The sequence below is a fragment of the Amblyomma mixtum genome, chromosome 3 (assembly GCF_055824585.1).
Source record: "Amblyomma mixtum isolate Tamu chromosome 3, ASM5582458v1, whole genome shotgun sequence".
Taxonomy (NCBI): domain Eukaryota; kingdom Metazoa; phylum Arthropoda; class Arachnida; order Ixodida; family Ixodidae; genus Amblyomma; species Amblyomma mixtum.
Window position 1 is genome coordinate 141326390 of NC_143014.1, and position 24307 is coordinate 141350696.

The 24307-nt window shown below is 46.2% G+C and overlaps 1 long non-coding RNA gene across 3 annotated transcripts in view; it reads left to right on the plus strand.

The window, feature by feature from the left end:
* Nucleotides 1-24307, plus strand: part of LOC149352181 (uncharacterized) — a 55503-nt gene that overhangs the window by 8244 nt on the left and 22952 nt on the right. The window contains exon 1 of one of the 3 annotated variants that reach the window (XR_016289521.1): nt 8571-8781. The exons of the other annotated variants lie outside the window; for them this stretch is intronic. This is a non-coding gene — a long non-coding RNA (uncharacterized LOC149352181). Of the gene's footprint in view, nt 1-8570; nt 8782-24307 lie in introns of those variants that run through there. 3 annotated transcript variants of the gene reach the window in all.

Genomic DNA, 24307 nt, shown 5'->3' on the forward strand with positions numbered 1-24307 from the left:
ACGGTCCCCGCAAAAGGGAGTGCTGGAGTTTTTTTTTTTTGTTGTTGTTGTCCAGTTCGTAGATTGCATAAAGCAAGTAAGTTATCAGAGCATTGGTTGGGTGTCTCAAATGCCTCAGACACCTAGCTCGGGTATTTTTCTTTCAGTTACTTCGCCTAAAAAGGTACCAACTGCGCAGTGAAAAGCCAATCCAGATTATTTATTTTTGTCTTTGTTAAATGCTTGCACTTTTTCTTGGCTACAGTGAAACCACATTTTAGAATTTGATCCGTGAGTAGAATATCAGGGTATTAAACAGGATATTACGCGTACCTTCCGCCACATAAGAAATATAATATCAGAAATGTGCGAAAATCTTCGTTGGAATTCGTACTTCATGCAGCCATAACATAGCTTGTTTACAGCTCTTTTTATTCCACTGACCATTTTGCATGCTATCATTCGCAACAAAGATATTTTCGCACGAAAAGTGTTTACCTGACTAGCAAATGTGCACCGAGCCATCAACGCCAGAAATGTCAGAAATGAATAACATTCATGCTGACATTTCGCCTTCTCAAGAATGACGCACACGTGATAACGTTACTTTGGTATTAATGGCGGGTCTACTTAAGGCGAGGCGACTTTCGAAACATATGAATTGCGAAAACTTCCTTTCGATTCTTTTGCTCGGAGGGAAGAGTACAGTTCTACACTAGCTCCTCCGGAATTCTAGAATAGGTAGCTCGAATGTATGACACCGGGTTTGCAAAGCGCCTTAAAACCAAACATTTCTATTGGGAACAAAGATCTGCCGCTTCTGATTCACGGAATCAACCATACCACATACGCTTCACCGGGCAGAGAGACTACGATGGGTTCACAAGCTGCGGTCATTTCGGAGCATGAGCCAAGCATGTGCCTAGCGTGTGCCTGTAGTTTTTTATACCAATTATCTATTAAGTGGTGACTCATACATAGCTCTTATAACTTCAAGAAATACTGAGACATCAGCCACCTCAGTGACCATCAGTCACCTCAGTGACCATCAGTCGTCCGAACATTGGATTATTACAGATCAATAGTAGCTAAATTTCGTGAAATCAATGCTCGGATTTCAACTTTGCTTGAAGAGGCCACTTGGCACATTGCTTTATGGGTCTTGATTTCAAGTTTTGAAAGTTCCGGTTTAGCTTAAGTGGAGAATTGCAGACTATATGTTGCTCAATTTTTCACGATCCGTACATTAAGCCTCAAATGTGTCCGGGACATCCCTCCTGCGTGCCGTATCGTAAGAACTACTTGCCAATAAAGTGCCATTGACAGGAACCGCTATCATGCAGCTGACTGCACCTTTGAGAATTCTGTACTTCGCGTGAGCAGTAAAAAGCCCGTCGAACGTTCACAGTTCGCTTAGATTCAAAAAAAGAATCCAGACTGCCTATGGCATTGTTGAGAGAGCTTTTAAGGACGATATGGTTAGCGCAAGCGACTACACTTGTAGGCTTTGCATTTTTTTTTTTAAATTTTGGTAGTCCATAAGGACGACACGGTTTTGAGCAACCAAAAAAATTGTAAAAGGCTTGCATTACAGTTTTTTTTTGTTCTCTCCCGGGTAAACCTACTTATGTGGCCGATGTTATCATAACGACTGTCTTTCTCACTGCCCCGAACTCGAAATCGCCCGACTATGGTTTTTCTACCTCGTTCTAGTCTTCAGCGTACTCTTCAGTTGATGTCAGCGCCTCGGTCAGCCGAGTCGGAAATGTTAGCTCTACACTTCTGTGACTCCGTGCAGGCCCTTCTTCCTTATTCTCGTTTCAAGGAATAATTTCTTTTACCTGGCACTTTACTCAGCGTAGCAGTTTATTCCCGCTGCTTATAGCGAGCCATGCGTCCCAAAAGTCACCCTTGTCTTACTAAATACCGGAGCTGTTTACGTCTCAAAGGCCTGTTCAGTGTGCTACCGCAGAAATCAACTTCATTTAATTTATACCCATTTCATCCTCACCCGGAAAATTTTAATCAGTGCGCAGGCAATCCAGCTCGATTTCCTGTTAAAACGTTTATGGTGTACTCTTTACTCACATTTATTTTCGCTTGTATCTTCATGTTTCTCAGGTTTCAAGTATTTTTTTCTTTTATCGGGATGAAATGTAATGCTCTCAGCCTAATTCAGGATCCAATGCGTAAACGTCGATGCCGATTAGGGCGCGCAAACCAGAAAGTTACAGAATTCAACCAAGACAAATATTTACTGCTGTCGCTCAGAAGGATTTAAACTTGCGCAAAAACCGTTCGCACCACATTTTTTTGTCACTCATCTATTCTTGCAAAATTTTACCGATTACATGCTCAAATAGACGTAGACCTTTGTTTTATATTGCCTTGTTCCGCCAACATTATGTTCTTTAAAAAATAAAAACTCGTGCACTGATCATTTAGAAAGTGTGCAGTAAGGTCACTCATACTCCCCCCTGCGTGAGCACATGCATGGAATATAGGTTCATTTAAGATGACTAGAAGATGACGTCATTGCTCCATATATTAGGCGCTGTATGCATTAAAGGCATCTTAGGTTCGCCAGCTAACGACGTCGTCTTTGATTCGACGTCTGAGCACAGCCACAAAGCTCTCATCGGAGCTTAGCAAACATGAAGGTCGTAAGAAGTCCTGAAATGCGATCTTTACATTAAAAAAGTACATAGTAACCAACAAGGGATGCTGCACATGTCCAGAGGCATGAATTTCAAATCAGGCTTATTCGTAAGCACAAGCGCTGCATCCGAATCGTTAGCATGAGCCGAAACTTCGCCCTGTATACTTTTGCAACATGCCTCCAAATGAGAAATTTCATTCATCGCTTGGTTGATTCCCGCACCAGCAACATTATGTGCATTATTAGCACTGTAGTCCGCTGACATGTCCAAGTTCGTATCGCCAATGATATCAGTTTTCAATTATCGAAACGGCGCAAAGACGTGGACGTGAGAAGATGACAAAAGCAGCGCCCTGTCTGTGTCCGATTTTCACGTACAGGTCTTTGCGCTGTACCGATAATGTCTAACGAACTTTCCGAAGCGTCCACTTTATGAGTCTTCAACTTTCATGCCTTAGCAGTGCGGGCTGAGAAACCGGTAGCGTTTGGAAATGTTTTTTGCCCTGTTCGCCAGTTGCAGCGTATTCCGCTTTACAAAGGGCTTGGGTTTTTTTTCTCCTATTTTTTAGCCCTGTTCTTCTCTATAACTTCACGGGCATTTATATTTAGCCCCTAAAAATAACCAGACGCTCCGTCCTTGCATCTTACACGATTCTATTGTCTCCACAGCTAATGTCTAATCTCGGGTAGAGGAGTAGGATTTATATCCTTACCCCGACCTCGCGTCTTCATTTTGCACTGAAATTTTCCTGTTTTTATGGAAGTCAATAAGCGATACGTTCTTACAGATTAAAGGACCAGGATTTTATTCAAACAAGGTAGGGAGGAAACAACGAAATCATAACGGGCATGCAGACAGGGAGAAGACGCAGCAGCATAACACGACTCGTCAGTAACGATATACTTAAGGCACAGGCATACTACTTTGCTTTGGGATCATTGGTTCGCAGTTGAACAGACTACTCCGCAAAAGGAGACGAGGACACAGAAAGGAACAGAGAAATGCACGAGCGGTGTCAAGATAAAAAAGTGCTTATTTTTCGAGCATTCCTGCATTCCTGTCACAGCTGCATCAGAAATGCTAAGCGAAAAATGCGTCCGTGAATATATCATCTGCGAAACATTCAGTGCTCCATCACCGTCTAGGAATCGCTACTAATCAGCTACGACGAATAGGCGCAAGAAAGTAACCTGCTGGGGCTCCTAGACAACCATATTACAAAGAAACAACAAATGCATGAAAATAAATATTATTACATGGTTCAGGCAAACTCAAAAACACATACTGCATGCCCACTTATCCAGCGCAAGCAAACCAACAAAGAGAAAAACAAAAAAGACGAGCTAAACAATTTGAAGACACCTAGAAACGTCAGTGATGGGGCAAAGACCAAAAACACGACTGAAATGCGAGCATCAGAAAATCTAAACGAAAGGAATACAGCAATGCACTAAACGGATAAAAACAGTTAAATAATTAATGAGGACACAATGATCAATGGCCTGAATAAGTATATATAAAGTTAGTCAGGTGCGAGGACAGCCGCCAACCTGTTGCTTCGAGTCTTGCAATGTTCTTGGCCGCTCTGGAGTCCTAATTTGGTATACAGTATAGCCGCAGTATCAATATTTTGCTAGGAATTGTATGCACGTTAAAACATCAAGGCCATTACATCGTGAACCGCTCTCAGTCAGTCCACTGAACTTGATACAGTTGTCGCAAAAAGAAGACGATATAAAGAGCTTATTCGTTGAGTCCTTTCTCGTGGCCAAGCTCATCGCTTCACACGTGAATACAGTTTCGACTCAGATCCTTCTTCTCGTGTGCTCTTGCCACTAATGTCGCAGTTCCGCCAGCAATAAGCTCTATTCGGCCGTAATGCGTACAACCGCCCACGAAGGACAGGAAAAAGGAGGCAGGCTAAGTATACCGCCTGACCACGTGTACCCCCCGACTTCACCGTCAGCAAAATGCTGAGAGAAAATGTTGAAAATATTAGTCACAAAGTTTTCCAACTCAACGCACAAATTGAAAGCAACAAGTTCAAAAATACACAACTAATGGAAACATTCATACATTCGAGACAATAACAGCAAGCAAATTTATCGTCACTATAACATGACACGGTGTAACACTTGCATATTATTAAAGCAAATATACATGTAGAGAAACAGAGTTCATTTTTTTCCTTCAGTCACGAATAACACTGGATTTTAAATCATATATTGAAATAAATGGCTGTTTTCTTTTTTGCGCGAAGCGTTTGAACAGTGGGAGAGAAAAAATGGCTGGTGGTTTAACGTTCCTTAGCACAAAATATTGAGCGAAGCACAATTTTTGCGCAGGTTGACACCGCCGCCACGTACCTGAAAGCGTGATTGAGTTATCCATTAACCTGGAGAGCCAGTTAATCGCGTCTTCAACTTTTTCGTCGTCAATGTGAATTTACCCAACGTACGCCGGCAGATTATGCTCCAGTGCCGCGTTTCTGCAGCAGTGTTGTCAACGCCAACGCGTATTGCTCTATAGTGCCGTGTGTTTGTCACAGCGTTTTCCACGTCAACGCATGTAGAGCACATCTTTTTGTCACTACTGCCACGTAGCTCAAAGCACGAGTATTAATTAGTTTGATAGAAGTGTTAGTTAATGAAGAAGACGATATGCAATGCAAAGCGCGAGTGTGTGTTGCAATTTAACACGAGGCGCGTTCGGCTGCAAACCACCCTTTTTTAGTACCTGTCCTTATTAGGCGCCTCAGTGCTCATTTGCCTTTCCTGTTCGCATCGACTGGATACACTCGTGAGGGGTCTTTATGGGGATTCCTTAAGGAAGTTGCTGACACCTTCAATTTCCTCACTTTGCTCTTTTCTTTAGACTACCTGTATAGCCTCTCAAGAAGGCGGACTCAGGCACTTACAGAGTATTAGTTTCCTGTACCGTTGTATGGCAACCTTTTCCGAGGTTTTTTGACACCGGTGTTTTAAAATGTATTAGGCGAATGTGCATTTCTTCTGCTGCAAAAACATTATTCTTTAAACTGCACACATCCACGCTGCCTGTGAAGGCATGGCTTCATGCTAAGGAGATGCTTGCGCGATGGGCGGTGAATTGCCGCCTGTGCAGTACACCAGAGAAAATTGGCCATTGTTTTGTTCTGTGCATTGGTGCTGTGTTCTTCTGGGACATATTACAACGAACATTTAAGAAGGACATTGACATCACACCCTATAGCATCCGTTTTTTGCCTGTAGAGAAAAATTGTGTTGTGCCATATGATCTATTTATGTTGCTGGGACTATTTAGTCTCTGGAAGAGCCGCATGATGGATGGCCACGCCGAATCACCACGGTCGTCGAAATCTGTGTTTTGTGAACAATGCGCTTTGGTGCGGGAGTACATGCTGCCCTGCAAGAGCCGCCTAGCTGGCTCCCCTATCTGGATGCATGTGTGTGCCTCCCAGACTTTAGATGTTTTGGAAGGTGGGGTCATGCAGAATTATGGTGGCCTGGTGTTTTGTGGCGTAAGCATGCTTAGATTTTTCTTTTCGGCAATATTTCCATGCAATAAAGAAAAAAAAACTGCGGCGATAGCCTAGTGCTCTCGAGCAGTACTTTGATTTGGGCTAGTTGGTTCATATCTTGAAAGTAGTTCAGACGGCGCAAAAACAACAAAGACAAAGGAGACACGAACACAACACAGCGGTGGCCAGCGAAGCTGATCTGCTCGTGCCGCCGCGGGTTCGAATCCCAGTCACGGATTATTATTTGCCTTATTTTTATTTATTTATTTCACTTGGCACAAACCCATAAAGATCACAAACATCGCACACCCCATAACATCCTCACACATATTGACTAGCGAAATTCACACACACAGGACGAGAGAAGGCGACATAACATCGCAAGATCTTGCTCGGGGTTTACCCATCGGAATAGTGCTTTCGCACTAAGATATTACGTAGCTGGTGTTCATGAAGACTCATACGTCTTAACAATCTATAAACTGGTACTCGTATGCCACTTATCCCAAAAATCAAGGACCACGTTTAAAAATCTTGTCGCGAGCAGGACGCATCAGTGTCGTTAGCACTTGATCTCAAGTTATCGCAGTCACATTTGTTTATGTCGCAACTTTGATTGTCTGCATCTGTCCCCTGCAACGGATTGCCTTAGTGAGTGCATCAAAAAAGGACATCAAGATTCTGAACACGTTATTTGAAAAAGTTCGAAAGTTCTATGACATCTGTACGGATATGTTTAGATGTGCTCGTGTTTGATGAAAGAACCTCATAAATACAATTCCACTTTGAAATATGCGGTTTGCGCTGCTCGCAGCTGGTGCTACAAAGAAGCCATTAATCTGTTCGGGTAAGGTCGAGAAGAGTTCTTATGCAGTTGCGTTTTAGTGAATCGCTATTCGTTCTTCTCTGAGTTTGATTACGCTTTGAAATTATTGCTCAGCTGCGAGTATAAAATTCAACTGCCTTTACGGCAGAATTTCAGCGGCAGATCTGAATCCGTGGCATCTGTTTTGGCACCTAGTGAAAAAGCAGTAACTAATGGGCTGTCTATAATTCGAATGCCAAGTTTTGCCGTCGCAAATCAAACAACTGCCTCACTGTGACGATCAGTAGTCTACTTTCTATTGGAGCCACGACAAATTGAATTTCATCGATGCTTAAGAAGGAAGTCAAGATGTAAAACGCGTAATTATTTCAGAACGCGACCAATTAGTCGCGCTGTTCAATTCCCTGCCATGTGCCCACGCTTCAAGGAGATGTAGCTTCTGTGCTGCTTCCGCGACATCTTTGCTCTTACTCGCAGCTGCGCGTTCATAACTGCCGTCGGGCAAGCTTGTCAGTATATCTGCCAACGCTGAAAATGACGTCTAACGTTGTCTTTAAACGCCTATCTCTTTCAGTCACCTGAGCACTGCAGACGTTTCCCAAACTACTCCGCGTTGCGACGCGACGGCTGTGCAGTTGGATTATATCAACTATCTGCGTGTCTGCTGGATTGGAAACCATTGCTCTGATGCGCCACTTTAAACAAACAAAGGTGGGCTTAGTATACGTATAAAAGAGCAAATTACCTTCCATTGTTAATGCGTGCAATCTTTAAAAACATCCAGAATGTACGCCGGATTATCCGTTTTCGAGGCTTTTCATATACTCCCCGAACTGTTCCAGTCAGTTGGCAGCGCCAGGTCTCGTTAAGCCGTATCAACGGCACCAGCCAGTTAGACCGGAGCTATATCATTAAAAAGCAATTTAGCGTCCACACAGTCAAGCTTCTTCCGCATTTCGATAGTTGAGAAAAAAGACATAAAGCGAAAAGAAACTATCAGCTTTCTCTCTAGATCGCAGCCGAGTATACATTAAGCCGTGGGTTGGGGCGGAAGCTCGAACGGAAAACATCGCTTTAATATTGAGGACACACGCCGATTCAGGAGCTTTCTTCAGCATTCCACGGGGCAGGAATTGGCACACACGTGCTGACTCACACGGGGCGGGTTGTGGGGCAACCACGCAGCCATGTTTGCTGACAGCAACACAGAGCAAGCGCCGCAAGGACTTAGTGACCGAAAGAACTCGCAACGACGACGCACGCACGCATCAGCCGCAATGCGCGTGCAACTAAGGGGTCCGTAATCGTCATTCTACGCACGAATCACGCGGCACGTACGTGCCCTTCCGACGATAAACAACGCTCGTTCATCGCAATACGGCAGTCTTGAGGAAAAAAGAGAGAGAACAAAAAATCAAAGCGCAAGGAAAACAGGGCCCGCCCAACGTTGCGCACGTCGCGACGCTGCGCGGGCCTGCATGCAGGCTGACCAGCCGTGCTGGGGCGAGCAAAGCGAAGGGCGTCGTCGGCCCGCCTTACGGTGCAGCCCGCCCTCCAGGACAAGCTATCCCGCCAGTGGGAAGCTGCGCGGCGCGAGCAGCGTCATCTCGAGAAGGCGGTGCCTCGCCTTTTGATTCGATTTCCTCGAGAAACACGGCGGCGGCCGGGACCGCGCGCCAGGCTTTAGACTTGGGGGAACAAAACACCGCGCCGCCGCTGGCGTTATCCGCCTTGGCTCGTTACGGGGCCGACCGGAGGCAGCCAGACGAATCGATGCCGTGCCGGGGGCTCAACAAGTATGAATATTTTTTTTTTCCTTTTCCCCCTTTTGTGAAATGATTTGCCTCATTTTCTTATTCGTTATTCGCCGGCGGCTCGCCACTGCGACCCGTAACGCTGGGCGTTCCGCGCGAACATTAATAACTTTGGCCCCCGTTCCCTCCCCGGCGTGCACGCGCCCACGCTCCTCGCGGCGCACGCGCTGGCGCTCATTTCGACAGCGCCAAAGGCGAGCGGCGTACATCGACAAGAGGAAATGTTTAGAGGCCATCGGGCGTGGGGTGGCTAGGCCGGGCTCCTCGGCGACCTCGCTGAGCAGGCAGTCTGCAGGGCCCGTTGCGATGCTTTAATTACGCGATAACGACGTCGAGGGAAATTTCCAGGCTTTTTCTCTTTTTTTGTACACTGATCCACGTCCTGCGAAGGAAGGCATTGCTCCTTTTAAGGCAGCTTTTTTTTTTTTTTCGCCGAAAATAACCCAAACCAATAAGAAGGTAGAACTACTGTGTTCCGGCCCTTGCTTATAGAATCTATTGCCACTTTTTCAAGATAAGCGCACTCGGGTAACGAAACAAGGGACGCCTCTTGCGTGAGACTTAATTGACGCAATCAGTGCGTTCTGTGCGTAGACTTGTGAGTCACGCTTTTGGTAAAGATCAGTCGAAGAAGTTTGCATTTTTTTTTTTTTTTTGAATCTCAACTCTTCTTGCACGTAAACAACAACCCACCTTCCCAGCCCCGTTTGGACTTCAACAGAAGTGCTTCAGTAACACTGTGAGGCGATAAGATTCCTTTAAACCACTTCTTTCCTACAACTTGGGCAGTAAGAACAATGAAAAGTAAGCACCAAGGCCGGTGATTCCGGGATTAGGCCTATTAATAACGCTTCTGAGTGTCCGATTGGTGTAATCACTCTTTTTGGAACAGTTCGTTTTTCGAAATATTCCCCCCATCTACATATCGATGTGGGACGTGGTAAGAACGCATATAATGAAAGAAAAATAATTAGAGCTGATATTGGTGTCGGCCAAACAATACATAAAATCACGATGGGCGGCCTATAGGGGTGAACGCTCAACGTGAGCGCTTCTCCGAACAAGTCGCAAACATGATTAGCGAAAATTTCTGAAAAAAGAAAAAATTCGCAGCAGTTCACGTCGATTTTCTACCCGTTACAATCTCTCCTTCGCATTATTGAACGGTCGCGGTAATCTCAACTGCGGAAAGTTGTCACAGTTTTGTCGCTGACGTGTAAGCGAGAAAAATTATTGAATAGTTTGAATAAAATATACTTAGAAGGCCACATTAAAAAAGCCCTGCTGTGAAACCCAGATTTGAAGTTGCAGAATAAGCATGGAAGAAGGCAAGGTATCAGATGGTGGTGGTCAAAAAACTTTATTTAGAAAGGGTGACTGAGAAATCGGTCCTCGTGGGTGGGGTCTTCAGACTCCGATAGCGTCTGCTATCGTGCGGCCCCGCGCAATCAGCCGTTGCTGATCACCGAGGCTAGAACTGGACAAAACAGCTTCCAGCAGCTGTTCTTCGCCCTCTTGTTACAACAAGGGAGGATGCCTGTATTACCAATCTCCCTACCAGTTTTCTTTTAGTCTGTTCGGCAGCATTTACATGCCCCGAAGGAAAATGTCGTTCTTAATTTTTTTTTATGGTCTGTGGTTAATTAGAAAACGTGCACCTTCCCGTTAGTAGAGAGATCTACTTGGGATCATACCGTGTTGTAATGTTACGCAAAAATTTGCCGCTCTTCGACCTCCATGCAGCCGGGAGCTTCATTTAAAAAATTCGATATCAGCCACACATCGCGTGCCTCGAGTGGTTTAAACTTGTCACGGTATACTGGTCTCAACATCTTCATAAAACGAACAGGAAGCGTTCCTACCGCAGTTATATACTTGGACGCAGCATATTGTAGCAGCGCCACCTCTTCAAGGCGGACCGCGTCAGGAAGACAATATATACAAGCCGCGTAGCACAAAAGCTGGGGCTCCCGGTCGGCTCGTGAAAATTATAATACACCTGTTCTGGAGTCCAGCAGACGGCTGGGTTCGGGTTCTGTCTCCGCCTGCGCGCTGCAGCTGGTGACCAGCGGACGTGATGCCTGTGGCCCTTGCTAAGAAGAGGTAGAGCCATGGAACACCGCCAGGACCCGCTCACTGCGTCCAATCCTGCGAAACGCAACTCGGTCCCACCCCCTAGCATGACGCCACGGCACCCCTCTAAGCTGTCGCTGTCCGCTTGCCGCTCTACTGGGGAAGCAAAGCAACGCTCTGGTTTCTCCAGATCGAGGCACACTTCGACCTGGCCAGAATCACATCGCAAGCCACGCGCTATTTACATGTCACCACTAGCTCCCACTGCAGCTGAATAGGCAGTCGAAAGGCGCCCATGTCGCCTTGCAGCGGACAAGCTCAATATCGCTCATGCCAGATTTGAGCACACGATCGAATAATTGTGATTATTCGACCGTCTTTTAGCAGTTGGGCCTCTCCACTTCACATAGTCCCCAAAAAGACCGGGGACTGGCGACTATATGGCGAATGCCGCGATCTCAACTCCCGCTTCATCTCTCACTGCTATCCACAGCCACATATCCAGGACTTCACCGCAGCTCTATAAAGATAGACCATTTTCTCGATGATCGGTCTCGCCCGCGCCTGCTAACAAATTCTAATGACAGAGGAAGATATTCTGAAGACAGCCGTCACAGCACCTTCTGGCCTGTTCGAAATCCTGCGGATTCCATTTGGCCTCCGGGACACTGCACAATGTTTTCAACGTTTCACTGATAACGTTCACCATGGTCTCGCTTCATTTTGCTTACGTAGACAATATACTTGTAGTCAGCACGTCTATCGAAGAGCACTTGCACTATCTGCGCCACTTGTTTGAATGACTCTCCGCCATACCGTGCTCTCCGCCCATGGGATCGCCATCAACGGCGCTAAGAGTGAGTTCGGTGTCCCTTTTCTCGACTTCTTTGGTCATACTGTGAAGAGTAGTCGAGTGAAGAGTAGTGACGTAATCCACACGCCTTAGAGCGTCAACAGAAATATTGGCGGTGCTGCTGACTTGTCGAATATCTGTGGTATACCCCGACACGTACGCATGCGGATGAACCTCTCGTAGTACGCAGAGGTTGTCGGGTCGGTCCATCACATGCGTCAGGAGCTTGTGGTCGGTAAAGATGGTGAATTTGCTACCTTCGGAAATGTGTCTGAAGTCTCAGACGGCACGGTACATTGCGAGCAACTCCCGGCCGAACACACTGCAACAGGTTTGGGTAGGGCCCATGCGCTTGGAAAAAAAAAAAGCGAGAGGCTGCCAGGCGCCATCAGTGTGCTTTAACTATAACATCAGGTTCCAATGAAAATGTATTCTTCAACTCTGGCTGTTGCCTGTTTCATAAAAGGGACAGAAAAAATGATGTTCCATCCCATCTCACAAGTGCCTCGAGCAGTGAGGGTCGGATTCAGCAAAGCTGCTGGTGTATTTTCGTACGTATATAACGCAAATTCGTGCTCGGCCGGGCCATAGCTATTCTCTTGGTAGTAGACGGGGTAAACTTCCAATGAATTCGCAGACTCTCATTCAGGCGCTTCTCTGTGCGTCAATACGCTGAGAACATGGCTCTGTTAGTGACAGCTGTGCGTTCGAAAAAGCACCCGCATTCCACAGTGTGAAGCAAATGAAAAGGGCAGCCTTTGTGCAGAAACACAAGCAGAAGCAGGTGCTATCAAGAGCAAAAGGCTCCATCCTTGCAAACTGCGCATGGTTCAGCTCCGCATTCATATAGATAGACCACGGAACCACGCCACGATTACCTTTTTCCAGCGTTCGTGTTATAATTAATCTGCTCCCAAAGCACGCCCGTGTGTTCGTTGCGTATTGTTCAGCCCACACAATCTCGTAACAGGGAGCCCCATTTTAAAATGAATCGTCTTGAAATTAATTTTTTGCCCCTTTATCATGGGCAGCTGCCTCCTGTGACGCCAGGGTTGGCAGGTAGCAAGCAATGCCGTTTGGCAGCGCCGAGAGTGCGATGCTGTCCGGTGGGACACCAAAGGAAATATACCGTACCCCGAGAGCTGAATGAAAGACGGAACTCCAGCACCGAGCTAACGACGCGTGTTATCAAAAGGAAGACTGTATATATGGACTCAGCGGCAACCGTGGGTTATCGCAGTGAGTGAAGATTTCGGGAATCTTTAATAAGGCCGAAAAGGACACGCACAGCACTAAGAATGCCGGCACGTAGCAGTATACACAGGCAGTGCCTACACACAGAGGAGGCACGCAAAAGAAAACAAGACGGACGAACGCAGCTTGGGTCGCCCTATCTCGAATGCGCATAAATGCAATGCGCGATGCACGACAAAGGAAAGACACGGCCAAAAAACTCGGCGCATAAGAGCAGCCAGCAAGGATACGCGGCGCGGACCACGCTCCAGTGCTTGTGAAAGGATTGGTGCGACTGGCGCGGGGGCGGACGCGGGTGAAGTGTGCGTGGCAGCGGTCATCATCAGTCAGCGCGTGGAAGGGAAGAAAAGTACGCGCATACGAGACACGCGCATATCTTGCCAGCGCTTTATGTTTCCCTTGTGGACGGAGGAGACCTCGGAGCAATGTGCGAGGGAAACGAGGAGGTTGTGAACATTTTGTTGTGAAGCAAACTATAGCCGGCCATGTTATTCGAAGTATCCGCACGACTTCGGATAAACAAATCCAGTGGTCTCCACGTACTTGCGCGCTTGTGCGTGCGTATCTCCATGCGTGTTAAAATTGGACCAGAGGTGTTCATTAAATTCACAATTTCTTTAAGTTCGGCGCACTTTACTTCCCGCCATAGACGGTTGTTTTCCCGCAAATTTTCTTGCACAAATCTCGCCTTCACGTCCGTACAATTACTATGTCGGAATTGATAAAATAATGGAGAATAAAAGTGTCCCGGCCCGTGCCACTACGTACAACGGCCTCTCGCTGTACGAGCAGCGCGATAAAACTGTATTGATGAATTCGCATATGCGTATTCTAGTTGTGAAATATGATTGAGTGACGACACAGCTTTACATTTATTACGCCAAATTGCATTGTTGGCAGCCACCTTATTATACACAGCGCCGCACACGCACGCTTGCAGAACACTGAACATTCAGAGCTCCGGATCACAGAATATGGAAGAAAGAGCACAGTTTGGTTGTATAGCAGCCAACGGCTCCAAATTCTAGCTATTCCGTTAATCGCCATTCTCGACTGATCGTTTACCCGTAGAGTAGCAGCTGCTTAAGTTTCTCCTTTTCGCCCAGCAGCGCAAACTGCGCGACCATTTCGAGCAGGTTACGCTAAGGTTGCAAGAGAATTAGTACGTAAGCCGCGCAGTGACAAAACTTTGAGAAAACAACCATGACTCATACACCTCAAGATACAGTAAATGCGTTGTTTTAATTCATGTGTACGCAAGATACATACTTAAGTGGCTGCGCTAATGAGCTTAATTACCGCCATATGAACTTTGCAGGTGTAGCGCAAGACACTAAAAACTGGCAGAAGGGCTTGTCTCGCGCTGTACACACTCTTAACGAAAAAGTGCAGCAGTTAAACAGGAGATCGGGGGAAGGAGTCGGGGTGGGTAAATAGTACGTTGTACGAATATTACACTTTTGATTTGTCTGCGTTCCTCTGACACTTCAAATTCTAAACTCAGAGCTACCATGCCTAAATTGTTGTACGTCATATTTGCTGCTGGTTGCAAACAATATAGCTCATAAGACGAGGAATCGGACAATAGCACCGGCCAGAAGTTCACTATCTTGATCGTCTTCATGATGCGCATACTGTACAATCCTAGCTGAATCAGTTGCTGATACTCGGAAGTTTGAGGTATATTATCGTGCACTTGCAACACCAAACATTACTCTGTGTCGCAATAATTCGAGAGTATGCGCTCCTAAAAAATGGCATCTGGCCAGCTGCTGATCTGAATTGTTCAATAAGTTCAGATACGCCCTATTTACACCCCCTTCTTGAACCGCACATAAGAGCGTGCATAATTTTGAGTTGAATCTGTCTCTCCTATTTTAGTGCGGCCGCCGTTCCCCTCCCCCCCCCCCCCCCTCCCCTCCTCTTAGTGAAGCAAGAACCTTTGTGTATCTTGTCGCGTTTGCTATTTTTCTTTTTTGCCTTATAAAATTTGTTCCCATGATTATCACGGGAGTTTGTCTTAAGAACGAGCAAAAAAGAACGTGGAAATTTCTTTGTCTTTCCAGTGACAGACTCTCACAACTATTACACACGTTTTCACCGTTTAACTATAACGGTGGGTCTAGGATGCGTGGACGCTTATCCCTGGCGACGCAGCCATTATGCGTACATCGCCAACGTGCACTTTCTCTGCACAAGGCTTAACGCCAGGATGCACTTTAAATATGCCGTATAGGTTTCGCTGTTTGGCGCTTTAATCGCTAATAAACCCACTTCTGAGTATCGCCAGCCCCCACTGTGACTACAATGCCTCCTCCGTGGTCAAACTACGCTTGCCCTTGCTGTGAACCGCCAGCTGCCTCAGCCATTTTACAGCGAAAACTATAAAAGCTCTGTACAAGCCATTTAGTAGAAGCAATTTAGTGGGTGCAACGGCAGCCGTGTAACGTGTTTTTCTACGTGGACACCCCCGTCACGTACCTCAAAGTGCGATTGAGGTGTCCATTGACCTAGGGAGGTAGCTATGCGCCTTTCTTGTCCTCAAAACCAGCGGAGGGTTTAGACTGCGAATAAGACAGCACTGGAAACTAGACTGTTTGCTTAGTGCAAGCAAGCCCTGTAGTCCATAAAGAAGGCAGAGTGTGCACGTGAGTGCATAGACACTCAACCGGGCAATGGCCTGTGAAACGCAAAATGAGCCTGCCACTCCAGAATTTTCGGCCGCTTGTGCCAATCAGCTTTCACTGATTAATGCGCTAAGTCGGTAAACTTAGATGCAATAATTTTTACTTCCGCCGTTGGAGGTGCAGTACCGTCCAGAACCAGGCATCGCATAGAAAAATTAATAATCAGTGCGGTTCTTGTTTGCCACTAGCAGCAACTAAAAAGTTCCTTACCGATTCTCAAAGCAGCGGCTATGTCACCTAAGTCACAACGGAGCTGGTAGATTTGTCCTCCAATACCATCACGAAAGTGCCAAGTCATTGGTACCCTTCGATATCTCTGAGGCGAGTCGACAGACTTCATGTCCAATTAAAGAAAGAGAACTGGAGCTGCCGTGAGGTGGGAGCGTGTAGTTTCATCGCACTAAATTCCGTCCAATTGCGGCAAATACGAATCTGTGAACTCAGGAGGATGGGATACACAGGTCCCCTTCGTAGCTTTAAGGATGATTTTGCTTATAAGAAAAAAAAGAAGAATATGTAGCTGATTTATGTAGTACTGTGAGCAATATCGACTTCAGTATTAGCGTTGAGCATATATTTTCACAGCACTTTTCAAAGATTGGTTTGGTTTTGTGGGGTTTAACGTCCCAAAGCGACTAAGGCTATGAGAGACGCCGTAGTGGAGGGCTCCGGAAATTTCGGCCACCTGGGGTTCTTTAACGTGCACTGACATCGCACAGTACACGGGCCTCTAGAATTTCTCCTCCAAAGAAATTCTAGCCGCCGCGGCCGGGATCGAACCCGCGTCTTTTGGGTCAGCAGCCGAGCACCATAGCCACTGAGCCACCGCGGCGGCGTTGCAGCACTTTTCAAAGAGGGCAAGAAGGATACCCGCAGTCTTGTTGATTAAATTGGGACGCTCAAAAACCAACTGATACTCCTCAAAACCTAGAGAATATCTTAATATCGTGTGCTATATGCACACTTCTATTTCATGTAGTTCCCAGATCACCGGTCTAGCGTGATCAAGGAACTGAAGGCAAAAATCAGAGACTGTACCACTCTGTCCAATGAGTGAGTAGATATCAGCATGCACTGAACTAAGAGTAGTTTCAAAGCGGTTAGACTGTGCAGACAACGCATGCGAGCAGCACTGGACACGTATTCCTGCGCAGCACACTTAATCGTTCTGAGCCTGTGTGCTTATGAACTTTTGTTGCCGGTGTTCACCATCGCCATCAGCAGCAGTCAGGTGACGCCCACTGCCAGACAAAATCCCGTCTCTATGCCACCCAGTTACCGCTGTCTTGCGGTAGTATACACGGTTTCCGGCTAACTTCCTCCCATCATCGGCCTAGCCACCTACGACTGCGTCCTCCTTTCCTTAGTATCCACTCTGGCGCTCTAAGTGGCGCTCTAAGTACCGGGTATTTCCTCTGTGAACTGCATACATTCTGTTCAAGACTATCCACCTGTTGAATTATTCCCCTACTGAATGAAATATCGCGAACTCGGGTGTGGTCGCTAATAAACAGTGCTCTTTTTCTGTCTCCTAACGTGACAAACATCTTTTTTTCTTGGATGGTGTTGCTTGAAAAATTTAACTACGTTTTATTTTTATTTTCTCCTCTAAGTTTAGATCTCATAAGCACAGCACAGGCATAAGTACAGCACTTCCCCAACAGAGAAGCTCTCTGGAGAGCGTTCTTTCCTTCTATTTAGATTATTTTTCTTTTCTCCTATGTCAGAGAGCAGCATCGTCTAAGATGAAAAGCTGGAACATTAAGAATCAAGAGACAGGAAATCCATCCGGCGCGCACGCCTTGTGCCTCCGGGCGTCCTGCGCTGCGAAATAGAAGGCGCCTGCACTTGAGCGGCTGCCGAGAGCAAAGGGAAAGAGTATATCATCGACGACATAGATTGACATCCTGACATAGATTGGAATAACCCTTATCAGCCTATTTTTAGACAGCATGAATCACAGGAGTTTGTGGATGGGTGCTTAAATTTTAATCTAACTCAATTAGTAACCCAGCCTACACGCAACGCCGGAGACACCACAAACATTCTTGACATTATACTATCTAGCCACCCCGAATGCCTCAACTCCATTACTTATCTCCGGGAAATTAGTGATCACAAAGTCATCCATGCGTCTTTTACCTTCACTCCAACAATAAAAGAAACTTCCAAAAAAAACAATCACCCTTTATAACAAAGGTAACTATGAGGCTATAAACAGGGCGTTGGAAGCTTATTTCCCATCTTTTCAGCGCTCTTTCCAGGAACAAACCATCTACGAAAATTGGTCGATGTTTATTCATAAAATCAACGAACTTACTAACAAATATGTTCCCAAATGCAGCTTCCGCGCAACCAAACAGAAACCATGGTTTACCAAGGCTCTAGGAAGATTAGAAAACAAAAAGAAACGCTTGTTCCGCAGTGCTAAACAGACTGGAAATGACTACGCATGGGGAAAATATTACACTGCCGAAAAGACATACCTGGTCGCAGTAAAAAACGCTAAACGCTCATTTTATCATACTGACCTACCCAACATACTTAAAGATAACCCGACAAAATTCTGGCAGCTTTTAAATCCGCAATCTATACGCACTATTACCTTAACTGATGATTCCGGGCGTGCTGTTTCCGATGTCGAGTGTGCTAACATATTTAATTCTGCTTTCGCATCTGTGAACAGGTGCTAACAGGAACCGCCCCCCCTCATGACAGCAAATGACCAAAGAAGTTTAATGCCAGCCGTTACTTTCTCTGAGGCCGGCATATCATGTCTCATAGATAAACTAAAACTGTCATCATCTGCCGGCTTTGACGAAATCAACACCAAGGTACTAAAAAACGTTAACCATACTTCTGCCAAATTTTTATGCCTGCTGTTCTCACAGTCTCTTTCTACAGGTGTCATACCCCATGACTGGAAAGTGGGGAAGGTCGTCCCAGTCCACAAGTCGGGTAACAAAGATTCACCACTTAATTACCGACCCATATCACTCACTAGCATACCATGTAAACACATGGAACGTCATTTATTCTTTAACGATGCACTTTCTGGATTCAAATAATTTTTTTCACTCATCGCAGCACGGATTTCGCAAAGGATACTCATGTGAAAGTCAACTAGCACTTTTCGTTCATGACTTGCATGCCAACCTTGATGCTAACCTCCAAACTGACGCAATTTGTCTCGACTTCGCTAAAGCATTTGACAAGGTACCTCATAACCACTTATTTCTGAAACTCTCTCGCCTAAACTTGCATCCCTACATACTAGCATCGATAAAAGAATTCTTAACTCATCGCTTCCAATCAGTCGTTGTCAATAACCAAATGTCTAACCTCCTACCAGTCTCCTCAGGCGTGCCCCAAGGATCCGTCCTTGGGCCACTCTTGTTTCTAATTTATATTAACGACCTACCTGAGAAATTAGATTGCCATATTCGGATGTTTGCTGACGATTGTGTTATTTACAGAACAGTCACTAACACCTACGACCAACAATCCCTTCAAAATAATTTAACTGATGTGCAAGACTGGTGCAGTGAATGGCTAATGACACTTAACACAAGTAAATGCAAATATATGTCGTTCCATCGTCGCCGTTACCCTCTTCTGTTCCAGTACAGCATATCTAACGTTCCTCTCGATCTTGTCCAATCATACAAATACCTTGGTGTTCATATTTGTCATGATCTTACATGGAATACGCATATTTCAAACATCATATCATCCGCCAACAAAACACTAGGATTCTTAAAGCGTCACCTACGCTATGCACCTCAGCATGTCAAGCTCCTCACATACAAATTATTAGTCAGATCAAAATTAGAATGCGCATCTCCCATCTGGTCTCCAAAGCAAGCATATCTCTGTAATTCAATTGAAGCAGTTCAAAAGCGAGCAACTAGACTCATTAATTCATCGTATTCTTTTGATATCAGCATATCATCCCTCAAATCACAGTCCAGCCTACCTACCCTTGCTCATCGCCGCTACATTGCAAGTTTATGTTTGTTTCACAAGTTTTTTTACTCTGAGCTACGACAGGAACCCTATATCTGCGCACCACCACCACGCATCTCCCTCCGAAACCGGCCATCAGCAGCAAGTGTGACGACCTCGCGCCCGCACCACTACATTTTCTTCATCATTCTTCCCCCGGACCGCGAACGACTGGAACGGCCTTCCCCGAGAACTTGCTGCTATCACATGCCAATCATTGTTCATCGAAGAAATCACGCGTGTACTTGCTCAGTGATAATCTTATATTTGTATAACTTTCAACTTATCTGTTAGTTATTTTGTTTTTCATTTCTGTGTGCCCCACCCCTTATGTAATACCCTCTAACGAGGGTCTTTAAGGTATTAAAGTGAAGTGAGGTGAAGTGAAGCTTGCTATGAGAAAACAATGAAAAAATAGCTTTGCAAGAGCGTCTTTCAAATGGTTGCGGAAGTTGTATCTACGAAAGGAGAAACATTATCGTGTTCGTGAATTATCCCTGCAAAACAGCAGAAGCAGAAGCTCTTTCCTAAAGAAAGAAATTTCAGGTGTCACTGACCACGGAAACTTCAGCAGGCGAGCGCAAAGTACAAAGAATAAAGTGTCACGTCTGACACGTAAACTAAGACTAGACAGTTCGATGTTATTTTCCCATTTCAACGTTTCCTATAATCACCCTCAAGCGTAAAGTGCGCTGGTGCACTCACTGGTACGCTCTATCTACATGTGCTCAGAGAATGCACGCAAATCGCAGCTATGAAAGATGCTGTAGTGGACAGCGTCAAAATAATTACAACCACTAGGTGTCCGCATCGCACGCCAAATTATCAGTGCACGACCGCTTGCTCCTGCATTTTGACCGCATCGAAATTCAGCCGCCGAGGCCAGGTACCGAACCCAAGACCACGTGTTTTAGTAACGTAACTGCATAGCCGCTAAGTCGTCGTGACGGGTGGCACCGACTTGCGAACTCGCATCGCTTCACTACATCGCCGGATGCAAAACAGCACATTACACGAGATCGTGGCATTGTCGAAGCCGATTGCAGTTGCAAATCTTGCTTCTCGCAGATCGGCTTCCTACGTTCAGGTATGTGAGTCTTCGGGGTCAAGTTCCGGAGTAAAGATGAGATTCACCTCAGCGCATAGATCGAGACGTGTAAGGATTCTAATTGAGGGAACGTGAATGAAAGGCAATGCAACCAATCACGAGCAGGCGGTGTTGAATAGCCAAAATGGCTGCAGCTCCGTAACCGCAAGCAGTTTACTCACATTTCATCCCCGACACCATTACCACGTTCAAGGCTAACGTATCGGCGATGCTTGACGCTTCGGCACTGCGGCGGGGGGAGGGGGAATCACCGGTACATATATATAATGGAAGTGGTCACAAGTAACGCTAGAAGGGACACGCCGACCGCCCTCCTAACGCACCGATGAAAACATCAACGCGCTTCACGCGATACCCTCTCGAAAAGTGAGAGCAGTCAAGTGCGGTGGGCCATTTATAAGAGGACCAAATGATTCGCTTTGCTGGCCACTGAGCAGCCGCCGCAAAACATGCCTATAGGCTGTGCGCGCCGCGTGAACGGTGCGCCATGGGTGATTCAACGCGCGGCTGGCTATGACCGCGGCACGATTTCATTAAACAAGTTGCAGCCAGCGATACATGACCGAAAACACCGCCGCGGTCTGTCCACAGATGCACTCGAACGCCCCCTGACGGAGGGAGCGCAACAGAGCCCGGCTTTTTGGGATGATTGCGCAGACGGGCACGCGTACGATCTACCTGACTGACGTTTTCAATTCGGTGGCACGCTCGGGAAATAAGGCATCATTCCGGCTAGAACCGATTCTTCAAACTGTTCTGCGCGACTTAATCACTGGCTACCACTCTGAGTGCGTGCTATATAACAGTGACAGATAAATAACATACACGCATGCAAAAGCGCTTTTTCTTCAGCGCCATTCGCAAACTGTGAATCTGTAATTGTAATTGTCCTTGCGGAGACAGAGAAATGGTCCTTCAAATACATTACTGCAGTGATTCGGCCGACATCTGTAGAAATGATGAAAATAAAGCAACTAACCCTCGACGTGCTCACTACCAGCTTTTGACAAAATATACAATTAACCTTTGTCGTTTACAAGACATATTCGAGCGCATCGCCCACTGGAGTATCCTGTTGTTTCATTCCCTACGCATTCAATTTATTTTTAGAACTTGGGAGATGATGACGCCTGCTATCTCCGAACAGAGTTCTCCAAAATGATATGTTGTTCACTACCTTCGTCGTCCGATGGGTTCATTACCTTCTAATGTGACATTTGAAATGAGGATGCCCACGGAGAATGCAGCTGGTGACAATACGGATTCGTGCTCAGAGAAGTGGATTATTTTACCGAAGGAAGGGATGTGGTCAACATTTCGCGATGACACTTCGTCAACGGCCTTGCTTCACTTCCTATCAAAAATATCACATAAAAACGGTCGTTGTAGTGCGTGCCATCTCGGTGCCATTTGCATGTACAGAGAGGGTCCGTACTCTTTCATACACAGTCCTTGCTAAAGTCACCGGACAAAAGTGGTTCCTTTCTTACCCGCGCAGCGAAGCACTTACAGCAGCCCTTAAGCTCTGAATATCTGTAAAGTAAGGTGAGCCCTTGTCATCACGTTTTGACACCTTTCGGTATTTAGGGGTGCCGTAACGGCTCCGTTCTACGGTTGAGAAGCAAAAACCTGTTGCTCGGTTACTTTTGGCAAAGGGGGTACATCTATTCGCTCAACCCTTCTTCAAACTTTCACTGGCATTTCCTTGGCTCACAGCAGAAACACACGGTCCGTAGGCTGCGTGTGGTCAGAGAGCAGTGTTGCAGCGGAGAGCCCCAATAAGAGCAAAAAGCGGGACAATGCTGTGGTTACAACACGGTGACATGCCAGAAATACACACGAAGCACAGGCTTGTTGCCACGGGATTGCGAATCGTCGCCCAAAGATAAAACTAATGCGTACGAATTTCTCGGTGCTTGGTCTTGGGAGGGACAGTTATCGTTTTATCTTTGGAGGAATACGCAAACTGCGAGTGCGGACGAATAGCGAAAAACGCCTCAAGTTGGCTAATGCGCACTTGTGCAGCGCTATCGACGAGTGCCAAGTGATCCTGTATGTTTTTGAGAGCCACGCAGCAGAAGCTCCGTGGGCACAGGAGTAACAGTGTAGCACTCTGCGTGTATGTTTGATTTGATTTGTTTAATTGGGGTTTAACGTCCCAAAGCGACTCAGGCTATGAGGGACGCCGTAGTGAAGGGCTCCGGAAATTTCGGCCACCTGGGGTTCTTTAACGTGCGCTGACATCGCACAGTACACGGGCCTCTAGAATTTCGCCCCCATCGAAATTCAGCCGCCGCGGCCGGGATCGAACCCGCGTCTTTCGGGCCAGCGGCGGGTTCTCTGTGTCTATGTAACGAATGCTCGCCGTCGCGATCTTGGTTCTTTCCCTGAACGGAACGGCTCCTTTCTTTCGCGCATGCAGTGAATTCAAGCAGTATCACTGCATATTGCTTCAAGAACCGATTTATACTGAGCGGACGATGTCACAAAAAACGTGGCGAAGGTAGCAATCTTAGTTGCCGTAGAAAACTTTGGAAAAGTACGTGAAAATAGCAACGAACACAGGTTTCCCTAATGTGATGCGTGCATGGGCCAGAGAACCATTCACGACAGTGCTGTCGGTATCAGTGGCATCGCAGCCTTCTTGGGCGAAGGAAGAAAACAGGTGTCTAGGGATGGGCAATAAATAGCGGTCACGTAGCTGGAGTATCCAACCCAGATTCTTCGTCCCTCGAACAGAGTCAACAGAATGTTGCAAGTAATAGTAATATCATGAACGCCATGTTTCCTCGCTTTTTAATAAAATTCACGCTAGTTGGAATCAAGGCCCAAATCATGTCGCCAAGTATTTTGCTTAGCCTAGGAAAAATTATTTCTCACGAAACCAAAATTAAGACGTGACAAAGTGCGGCATACACGCCACGCCACCTGTCAGTGGCGTTTCGGTTGGGCATCAACGAATGCGAAGCTGAGAAGGCCGCCTACCACAATATCTTTCCTACGGAGCAAAAAGACGCCGACCTGACGGTGCAACTGAAGCTCATCAGCTACCGAGTGTGCACCCAGGGCGCTCATTTCCTACAGCACAGATATACTGAAGCCGGCTTCAGAGATCTTGGAAACTGGAAACGCACGTGGGACCAGGCGTTTGATTTGGCAGCTTTTAATAAGAGCAGCCTTCGGCTTGAGTGTCAGATATAACTGCGAGCACAAACAGAATTAACAATCAGATTATAGTGAAAGAACTGCGCATCTTTTCTTGCCAACAGTATGCTCTGTTTTCGTCATTGGCATTAAAGCATACTAAGATATAAATTGAATGCTCAAAAAGCTTTATATCTCGGGGTGTGGCTTTTTTAGTAACTGTTAGAATTAAAGGAGGCTAATCTGAGACGAAAGTTTGGAATTTCTTCCCTCGGGCGACAATTTTTAGTGCACGTGGCGCCATAGACGTCAAAATATCATCATCACTATTAGAGTAATCACGTCCGCTGCAGGACAAAGGCCTCTCCCATATCCCTCCAGTTA